Source organism: Arachis stenosperma, chromosome 6 (assembly GCF_014773155.1).
Source record: "Arachis stenosperma cultivar V10309 chromosome 6, arast.V10309.gnm1.PFL2, whole genome shotgun sequence".
In the NCBI taxonomy this organism is placed as follows: domain Eukaryota; kingdom Viridiplantae; phylum Streptophyta; class Magnoliopsida; order Fabales; family Fabaceae; genus Arachis; species Arachis stenosperma.
Window position 1 is genome coordinate 51,013,663 of NC_080382.1, and position 11,254 is coordinate 51,024,916.

Sequence of the window (11,254 nt, forward strand, 5' to 3'; positions counted from 1 at the left end):
TGCTGGGAAGATAAATTCCCCAATCTTCACCAACAGATTTTCCACAATTCCATTGGGTGTCTTAATGGATCTGTCAGCCATAACTAAAGACATCCTGGTGGGTTTAAGTTCTTCTATATCAAGTCTTCTCATCATTGAGAGAGGCATTAAATTGATGCTGGCACCAAGGTCACAGAGGGCTTTGTTGAGAATTGTTTTCCCAATGGTGCATGACACTACAAAGCCCCCCGGATCCTTGAGTTTTGGGGGAATACCCCGCTAAATCACAGCACTGCATTCTTCGGTTAGTAATATGGTTTCCTTCTCAAGCCAACTTCTCTTCTTATTGATAAGGTCCTTCAAGAACTTGGCATATAGAGGCATTTGCTCAAGTGCTTCAGCTAGAGGGATATTGATTTCCAGCTTCTTGAAGGTCTCAAGGAATTTGTAGAAATGTTGGTCCTTAACCTCTTTGTTGAATCTCTGAGGATATGGCAGTGGAGGTGTGATGCTCTTTTCGATTTGCTGCTGTCCTTGAGTCTTTTCCTTTGAGCTATGTGGCTGGTTCTCCTGTTCTTTGAGTTTCTCGTTGCTTTTGGTTGGCACCACAACTTGCTCCTTAGCTTGATCTGCTTTTGTTTGCTTCTCATCCTCTGTTGGTTCTTTGATGCTCTCTTTTTGTTTCTTTGTAGTGTCATTGTTGCTCATCAATATTCTCCCACTTCTCAATTGGATTGCCTTGCATTCCTCCTTGGGATTTGGGATTGTGTCACTGGGCAGTGAGCTTGAAGGTCTCTCAACAGACATTTGCTTAGAGATTTGGCCGATCTGCCTTTCTAGGTTCTTTATGGAGGCCTCATGGTTTTTGTTGGTCATTTCTTGGAGTTTCATCATTTTTTCTATCATGGTTTCCAAGTTGGTTATTCTTTGGGGTTCAGGTGGTGCTTGTGGTGGGTTATGAGCTGTGGTTGGTGGATGATAGGAATTTTGGTTGGTGGATTGGTATTGGTTGAGATTGGGGTAATTGTTTTGAGGTTTTCTATAGGTATTTTGGTTGGTTTGCTGCTGGTTGAAATTTTGATTGTGTCTTGGGTTGTTTTGGTTTGTGTTTCTCTGCCATGGTTGTTGGTTTTGGTTGTGAGTATCTCCCCATCTGAGGTTGGGGTGATTCTTCCATGAGGGGTTGTATGTATCACCATAGACTTCATTTGGAGTAGAGTGCATGTACTGAACTTGTTCTTGCTGCTGCTCTTCTTGAACTTCTTCATTTTGTCCCCATGTGCCTGATGGTTGGCTAGTGTTGACTGCTGCAACTTGGAGGTTGTCAATCCTTTTGGTCATTTGCTCAAATTGTTGTTGAATTTGCTGCTGCATTAGTTTGTTTTGAGCCAGGATTGAATCCACTCCTTCTAGCTCCATTACTCCTCTTCTCTGTGATGGTTGGCGACTTCTTTGATGAGCAAAGAAGTATTGGTTGTTGGCCACCATATCAATAAGTTCTTGAGCCTCCTCTGCAGTTTTCATGAGTTGCAAGGAACCTCCAGCTGAGTGATCCAAGGATTCCTGAGACTTCAGTGTTAAGCCTTCATAGAAGTTTTGCAGCTTCTCCCATTCATTGAACATATTGGAAGGGCATTTTCTGACTAGAGCTTTGTACCTCTCCCATGCCTCATAGATGGGTTCATTCTCCATTTGTGTGAATGTTTGTACCTCGGCCTTCAACCTTATAACTCTCTGTGGTGGATAAAACTTGGCAAGGAACTTGGTTACCAAGTCATCCCAGTTGTTGATGCTGTCTCTTGGAAATGATTCCAACCATTGAGTAGCCTTATCCCTGAGAGAAAATGGGAATAACATCAATTTGTAGCTGTCAGGAGGTACTCCATTGGTTTTGACAGTGTTGCATATCCTCAGGAAGGTGGATAAGTGTTGATGTGGGTCTTCAAGTGATCCTCCACCAAAAGAGCAATTATTCTGAACCAAAGTGATGAGTTGTGGCTTAAGTTCAAAATTGTTTGCATTGACATTTGGAGCCAAGATGCTGCTTCCACAATGTCTAGGATTGGCAAAGGTATAGGAGGCCAAAACTCTCCTCTGAGGTTGGTTGCCATTGTTGTTCTCTGCTCCTCCTGGTGGATTAGTTGAATGTTCCTCCATCTCATGAAACTCTTCTTCTGATTCCTCTTCTCCAACAATATTCTTCCCTCTTTCAGCTCTCCTTAACCTCCTGAGGGTCCTCTCATCTTGTTCATGAAGGTTTAGTGTGGTTCTTCGTGTACCTGACATACAAGCATATCATAAGAAATGTATACACCAATGATACTTCAATCTACTGCTAAATTGAAGGTTTAGTTAGTTTAAGCAAATAAACAAACAGTTAGTGGGTTAATCAAAATAAAGAAAAAAGTGCTTGATCTAAATTACCACCTCACTTAATCATTGTCAATCTAATCAATCCCCGGCAACGGCGCCAAAAACTTGATGGGATATTTTTGGTTTGAGACAATGAATCTCTTCCAAAAATACACCAATCTAACCGGCAAGTGCACCGGGTCGCATCAAGTAATAAAACTCACGGGTGTGAGGTCGATCCCACAGGGATTGAAGGACTGAGCAACTTTAGTTTAGTGGTTGAATTAGTCAAGCGAATCAAGATTTGGTTGATTGAGTTGCAGAATTTAAATTGCATTGAAAGTAAAGAGAACAAGAATTAAAGTGCTGAATCTTAAAGAACAAGAAAGTAAATGGCAGAAGCTTAGATTGCAAGAAATGTAAATTGCAAGAATCTTAAATGACAAGAAATGTAAATGGCTTGAAATGTAAAGGGGATTGGGACTTAGATTTGCAGGAACTAAACGAAGAGAAATTAAATTGCATCAAACAGAAGAGTAATTGGGAATTGGGATTGAATCGGATTCAAACAGACAAGTAAATAAACAAAATAAAGCAAGAAACAGGAAATTGAAAAGATGAATCAAGATCTCAGGACCCAAGAGACTAGAAAACTGAGTCTAGATCTCAATGCCTTCCTAGATCCAACAAGAACAATCGAAAAGGAATTGTAAATTGCAGGGAATTAAATGAGAAAGCAAGTAGCAGAAATGAAATTCAATTTGCAGTGAAAGTAAACAAGATCCAAGGTGAGATTGAAACAGAATTCCTTCAATTCTCCAACCCAAGATCCAAGACAAGAATAATTGAAAGTGAAAGCAATTAAAACTAAGAGGAAGAGAATGGAATTCTCCTTCCCCAAACTAAGAAACTAAAGATCACTCTCTGTAACTGAAAATTAAAAGGAAAGCTCTATGAAAAATTCTAAAAAGGGAACTCCCCGAATAAATTGAATTCTAGCCTATTTATACACTTTCTTCAATTGATCTTCAAGCCTTGAGTTGGGCCTTTGCTCTTGGTGGAATTGGGTTGAAAGAGGCCTTGGTTGATTGCTCTTGAAGCTTGGAGAAAAACCCAATTGAACCAATTGAACCGGATGTGAGTTTTGCAAAGTTGGATTTAAAGTTAGCCTCAAAGTTAGGGGGCTAACTTTGAGGCCAACTTTTTCTAGCAGCAAACCCAACTTGCTGCACTTCACGTTGGTGCCAACGTTAGGGGGCTAACTTTGCCCCTAACGTTGGCCTTGCTTTGAATACTTGTGGCGCCAACGTTAGCCTCCAAGTTAGGGGGCTAACGTTGGCGCAAACGTTGCACACCCTGGAGGAGAATTCAAATGCCAACGTTAGCCTCCAAGTTAGGGGGCTAACGTTGGCGCAAACGTTGGCACACCCTGGGGAGAATTTCTCATGCCAACGTTAGCCTCCAAGTTAGGGGGCTAATGTTGGCGCAAACTTGGTGCACCCTGGGAGGAATTTTTAGCTTCCAACGTTAGCCTCCAAGTTAGGGGGCTAACGTTGAGGCTAACTTCAAGTCCAAAAGTTTGTGCCAACGTTTGAGGGCTAACTTCAACTCCAACTTCATTTATTCCTGGTTCAATTTCAATTGATTCATTGTCTTCTCTTAGCTTCTAGCCATTCCTTCTCACTTCAATCCTTCTCCAAGCTTTCTTCACCTATCATAAATCAACCAAACACATCAAAGCTTTGCTTGAAATCATGAGATGATCATTCTATCCCAATATGCACCAATTATGGCATCAAACCTCATGAAATTGCATTAATTTATCTATGGTTGATTCATTCAAAGGAAGCATGAAAATCTACCTAAATTGGCTTGCTTAAGCCTCAAGAAAGTGCATAATTCAAGTGAAAACAAAAGAAAAAGACTAGTGAAACTAGGCTAAGATGACTTGTCATCAAAATCACAGAAAAACACACAAACTCATAGTAAAGTCCAGAAAAGTGAATTTTAACTAAAAACTAATAAAAATATACTAAAAACTAAACCAAATATACTAAAAACATACTAAAAACAATGCCAAAAAGCGTACAAATTATCCGCTCATCACAACACCAAACTTAAATTGTTGCTTGTCCTCAAGCAACTGAAAATCAAATAGGATAAAAAGAAGAGAATATGCAATGAATTCCAAAAACATCTATGAAGATCAGTATTAATTAGATGAGCGGGGCTTTTAGCTTTTTGCCTCTGAACAGTTTTGGCATCTCACTCTATCCTTTGAAACTCAGAATGATTGGCTTCTTTAGGAACTCAGAATCCAGATAGTGTTATTGATTCTCCTAGCAAAGTATAATGATTCTTGAACACAGCTACTTATTGAGTCTTGGCTGTGGCCCAAAGCACTCTGTCTTCCAGTATTACCACCGGATACATACATGCCACAGACACATAATTGGGTGAACCTTTTCAGATTGTGACTCAGCTTTGCTAAAGTCCCCAATTAGAGGTGTCCAGGGTTCTTAAGCACACTCTTTTTGCCTTGGATCACAACTTTATTTCTTTCTTTTTCTTTTCTTTTTCTTTCTCTCTTTTTTTTTTCTTTTTTTCGTCTCTTTTCTCTTTTTTTTTTGTATTCACTGCTTTTTCTTGCTTCAAGAATCATTTTGATGATTTTTCAGATCCTCAGTAACATGTCTCCTTTTTCATCATTCTTTCAAGAGCCAACATTCATGAATCACAAATTCAAAAGACATATGCACTGTTTAAGCATGCATTCAGAAAACAAAAGTGTTGCCACCACATCAAAATAATTAAACTGTTATAAAATTCAAAATTCATGCAATTCTTTTTCTTTTTCAATTAAGAACAATTTTTTATTCAAGAAAGGTGATGGATTCATAGGACATTCATAACTTTAAGGCATAGACACTTAAGACACTAATGATCATAAGACACAAACATGGATAAACATATGAAAATTCGAAAAACAAGAAAATAAAGAACAAGGAGATTAAAGAACGGGTCCACCTTAGTGATGGCGGCTTGTTCTTCCTCTTGAAGATCTTATGGAGTGCTTGAGCTCCTCAATGTCTCTTCCTTGTCTTTGTTGCTCCTCTCTCATGATTCTTTGATCTTCTCTAGTTTCATGGAGGAGGATGGAATGTTCTTGGTGCTCCACCCTTAGTTGTCCCATGTTGGAACTCAATTCTCCTAGGGAGGTGTTCAGTTGCTCCCAATAGTCTTGTGGAGGAAAGTGCATCCCTTGAGGTATCTCAGGGATCTCATGATGAGAGGGGTCTCTTGTTTGCTCCATCCTTTTCTTAGTGATGGGCTTATCCTCATCAATGGGGGTGTCTCCTTCTATGTCAACTTCAACTGAATAACAGAGGTGACAAATGAGGTGAGGAAAGGCTAACCTTGCCAAGGTGGAGGACTTGTCCGCCACCTTATAGAGTTCTTGGGCTATAACCTCATGAACTTCCACTTCTTCTCCAATCATGATGCTATGAATCATGATGGCCCGGTCTAGAGTAACTTTGGACCGGTTGCTAGTGGGAATGATTGAGCGTTGGATAAACTCCAACCATCCTCTAGCCATGGGCTTGAGGTCATGCCTTCTTAGTTGAACCGACTTCCCTCTTGAATCTCTCTTCCATTGGGCGCCCTCTTCACAAATGTCAGTGAGGACTTGGTCCAACCTTTGATCAAAGTTGACCCTTCTAGTGTAAGGATGTTCATCTCCTTGCATCATAGGCAAGTTGAATGCCAACCTTACATTTTCCGGACTAAAATCCAAGTATTTTCCCCGAACCATAGTAAGCCAATTCTTTGGATCCGGGTTCACACTTTGATCATGGTTCTTGGTGATCCATGCATTGGCATAGAACTCTTGAACCATTAAGATTTCGACTTGTTGAATGGGGTTGGTAAGAACTTCCCAACCTCTTCTTCGGATCTCATGTCGGATCTCCGGATATTCACTCTTTTTGAGTGAAAAAGGGACCTCGGGGATCACCTTCTTCAAGGCCACAACTTCATAGAAGTGGTCTTGATGCACCCTTGAGATGACTCTCTCCATCTTCCATGACTCGGAGGTAGAAGCTTTTGCCTTCCCTTTCCTCTTTCTAGAGGTTTCTCCTGCCTTGGATGCCATAAATGGTTATGGAAAAACAAAAAGCAATGCTTTTACCACACCAAACTTAAAAGGTTTGCTCGTCCCCGAGCAAAAGAAGAAAGAAGAGAGTAGAAGAAGAAGAAATGAGAAAGAAGGGAATGGCTTAGTGTTCGGCCAAAGAGGGGGAGAAGTGGTGATTAGGGTGTGTGAAAATGAAGGATGGATGTGAGTGGTGAAGAGAAAGATGGGATTTGATAGGTGAAGGATTTTTGGGGAAGAGGTGTTGAGGTGATTGGTGAATGGGTGAAGGAGAGAGAGTGTGGTGGGGTTGGTGGGGATCCTGTGGGGTCCACAGATCCTGAGGTGTCAAGGAAAAGTCATCCCTGCACCAAATGGCAGGCAAAATTGCGTTTCTAGCCAATTCTGGCGTTAAACACCGGGCTGGTGCCCATTTCTAGCGTTTAACGCCCAAGTTCTTGCCCTTTTCTGGTGTTTAACGCCAGTCTGGTGCCCCTTTCTGGCGTTAAACGCCCAGAATGGTGCCAGACTGGGCGTTAAACGCCCAACAGCTAGCCTTACTGGCGTTTAAACGCCAGCACGCTCTCCTCCAGGGTGTGCTGTTTTTCTTCCTGTTTTTCATTCTGTTTTTGCTTTTTCAATTGATTTTGTGACTTCTCATGATCATCAACCTACAAAATAAAATAAAATAACAAAGGAAAATATATAAAATATAACATTGGGTTGCCTCCCAACAAGCGCTTCTTTAATGTCAGTAGCTTGACAGAGGACTCTCATGGAGCCTCACAGATGCTCAGAGCAATGTTGGAACCTCCCAACACCAAACTTAGAGTTTGAGTGTGGGGGTTCAACACCAAACTTAGAAGTTGGTTGTGGCCTCCCAACACCAAACTTAGAGTTTGACTGTGGGGGCTCTGTTTGGCTCTGTTTTGAGAGGAGCTCTTCATGCTTCCTCTCCATGGTGACAGAGGGATATCCTTGAGCCTTAAACACAAAGGATTCTTCATTCACTTGAATGATCAGTTCACCTCCATCAACATCAATCACAGCCTTTGCTGTGGCTAGGAAGGGTCTGCCAAGGATGATAGATTCTTCCATGCATTTCCCAGTCTCTAGGACTATGAAATCAGCAGGGATGTAATGGTCTTCAATCTTTACCAGAACATCCTCTACAAGTCCATAAGCTTGTTTTCTTGAATTGTCTGCCATCTCTAGTGAGATTTTTGCAGCTTGCACCTCAAAGATCCATAGCCTCTACATTACAGAGAGAGGCATGAGGTTTACACTTGACCCTAAGTCACACAGGGCCTTCTTGAAGGTCAATGTGCCTATGGTACAAGGTATGGAGAACTTCCCAGGGTCCTGCCTCTTTTGAGGTAATTTCTGCCTAGACAAGTCATCCAATTCTTTGGTGAGCAAAGGAGGTTCGTCCTTCCAAGTCTCATTTCCAAATAACTTGTCATTTAGCTTCATGATTGCTCCAAGGTATTTAGCAAGTTGCTCTTCAGTGACATACTCATCTTCTTCAGAGGAGGAATACTCATCAGAGCTCATGAAAGGCAGAAGTAAGTCCAATGGAATCTCTATGGTCTCATTTTGAGCCTCAGATTCCCATGGTTCCTCATTGGGGAACTCATTGGAGGCTAGTGCACGCCCATTGAGGTCTTCCTCAGTGGCGTTCACTTCCTCTCCTTCCTCTCCAAATTCGGCCATGTTGATGGCCTTGCACTCTCCTTTTGGATTTTCTTCTGTATTGCTTGGAAGAGTACTAGGAGGGAGTTCAGTAATTTTCTTGCTCAGCTGTCCCACTTGTGCCTCCAAATTCCTAATGGAGGACCTTGTTTCAGTCATGAAACTTTGAGTGGTTTTGATTAGATCAGAGACCATGGTTGCTAAGTCAGAGTTACTCTGCTTAGAACTCTCTGTCTGTTGCTGAGAAGATGATGGAAAAGGCTTGCCATTGCTAAACCTGTTTCTTCCACCATTATTGTTGTTGAAACCTTGTTGAGGTCTCTGTTGATCCTTCCATGAGAGATTTGGGTGATTTCTCCATGAAGAATTATAGGTGTTTCCATAGGGTTCTCCCATGTAATTCACCTCTTCCATTGAAGGGTTCTCAGGATCATAAGCTTCTTCTTCAGATGAAGCATCCTTAGTACTGCTTGGTGCATTTTGCATTCCAGACAGACTTTGAGAAATCAAATTGACTTGTTGAGTCAATATCTTGTTCTGAGCCAGAATGGCATTCAGAGTATCAATCTCAAGAACTCCTTTCTTCTGATTAGTCCCATTGTCACAGGATTCCTTTCAGAAGTGTACATAAATTGGTTATTTGCAACCATTTCAATTAGTTCTTGAGCTTCTGTAGGCGTCTTCTTCAGATGAAGAGATCCTCCAGCAGAGCTATCCAAAGACATCTTGGATAGTTCAGAGAGACCATCATAGAAAATACCTATGATGCTCCATTCAGAAAGCATGTCAGAAGGACATTTTCTGATCAATTGTTTGTATCTTTCCCAAGCTTCATAGAGGGATTCTCCTTCCTTCTGTCTGAAGGTTTGGACTTCCACTCTAAGCTTACTCAATTTTTGAGGTGGAAAGAACTTTGCCAAGAAGGCATTGACTAGCTTTTCCCAAGAGTTCAGGCTTTCTTTAGGTTGTGAGTCCAACCATGTCCTAGCTCTGTCTCTTACAGCAAAAGGGAATAGCATAAGTCTGTAGACCTTAGGGTTAACCCCATTAGTCTTGACAGTGTCACAGATTTGCAAGAATTCAGCTAAGAACTGATGAGGATCTTCCAATGGAAGTCCATGGAACTTGCAATTCTGTTGCATTAGAGAAACTAATTGAGGCTTAAGCTCAAAGTTGTTTGCTCCAATGGAAGGGATAGAGATGCTTCTCCCATAGAAGTCGGGAGTAGGTGCAGTAAAGTCACCCAGCACCTTCCTTGCATTGTTTGCATTGTTGTTGTTTTCGGCTGCCATGTCTTCTTCTTTGAAGATTTCTGTTAGGTCCTCTACAGAGAGTTGTGCTTTAGCTTCTCTTAGCTTTCGCTTCAAGGTCCTTTCAGGTTCAGGATCAGCTTCAACAAGAATGCCTTTGTCTTTGTTCCTGCTCATATGAAAGAGAAGAGAACAAGAAAATGTGGAATCCTCTATGTCACAGTATAGAGATTCCTTGAGGTGTCAGAGAAGAAGAAAAATAGAAGGAAGAAGGAGAAGAATTCGAACTTAGTCAGACAGAGTTCGAATTGTGCATTGAGGAGGAGTGGTACTCCATAAATAGAAGGATGTGAGAAGAGGGGAAGAGCTTTTTCGAAAATTAAGTTAAAAGGATTTTTTAAAAAAAATTTTGAAAAACTTTAATTGATTTTCGAAAATCAAGAGTGGGAAAGAAATCAAGTAATTTTTGAAAAAGACTTTGAAATTAAAAATAAAAAAGATATGATTGAAAACTGTTTTGAAAAAGATGTGATTAAAAAGATATGATTGAGAAGATATGATTTGAAAACAATTTTAAAAAGATTTGATTTTAAAAAATTAATAACTTGGCTATCAAGAAAAGATATGATTCAAACATTAAACCTTTCTCAACAGAAAAGGCAACATACTTGAAATGTTGAATCAAATCATTAATTGATAGCAAGTATCTTTGAAAAAGGAAAGAAATTGATTTTGAAAACATTTGATTGAAAAGATATGATTTGAAAAAGATTTGATTTTGAAAAACTTTGAAAACTTGAAAAAAAAATTGATTTGAAAACAAAATCCTCCCCCTTGTGCCATCCTAGCGTTGAACGCCCAGAATGGTGCACATTCTGGCGTTTAACGCCCAATGCACTACCTTTTTGGGCGTTAAACGCCCAACCAGGCACACTGGCTGGCGTTTAAACGCCAGTCTGTCCTTCTTCACTGGGCGTTTTGAACGCCCAGATTTTTCTGTGTAATTCCTCTGCTGCATGTTCTGAATCTTCAGTTCCCTGTACTATTGACTTGAAAATAGAACCAAGATCAAATAAACAATGCATGCAAGACACCAAACTTAAAATTAGACACTAGACTCAAACAAGAAACATAAAATATTTTTGGGTTTTTATGATTTTGAAATTTTTTTTTGATTTTTCGAAAATTATATGGAAATAGAAAATAAAGGTTTCAGAATTCTTAATTTGGATTCCAGAAATCATTGCAATGCTAGTCTAAGACTCCGGTCCAGGAATTAGACATGGCTTCACAGCCAGCCAAGCTTTCAGAGAAAGCTTCGGTCCAAAACACTAGACATGGCCAATGGCTAGCGAAGCCTTAGCAGATCATTGCTCCAATAGCAAGATTGATAGAGATCAACAAGCTCTTGTGATGATCAGTTGAAACCTCGGTCCAATAAGATTAGACATGGCTTCACAGCCAGCCAGACTTCAACAGATCATCATGAAACTCTAGAACTTATTCTTAAGAATTCTGAAAAATACCTAATCTAAGCAACAAGATGAACCGTCAGTTGTCCATACACGAAACAATCCCCGGCAACGGCGCCAAAAACTTGGTGCGCGAAATTGTGAACAATACTTTTCACAACTCTCATAATCCCCGGTAATGAACCCCAAAAACTTGGTGTTCAATACCATGGCATAAACACAACTTCGCACAACTAACCAGCAAGTGCACTGGGTCGTCCAAGTAATAAACCTTACGCGAGTAAGGGTCGATCCCACGGAGATTGTTGGTATGAAGCAAGCTATGGTCATCTTGTAAATCTTAGTCAGGCAAACTCAAATGGATATGGTGATGTACG

General features: G+C 40.5%; 1 non-coding gene across 1 annotated transcript; it reads left to right on the forward strand.

Annotated features, from left to right (window-relative positions):
* The first annotated feature begins 8,934 nt into the window (after positions 1 to 8,934).
* LOC130937935 (small nucleolar RNA R71) lies at positions 8,935 to 9,042 on the forward strand. The gene has a single exon (XR_009069125.1). It is a non-coding gene; the product is annotated as a small nucleolar RNA R71 (small nucleolar RNA).
* The last annotated feature ends 2,212 nt before the right edge of the window (positions 9,043 to 11,254 follow it).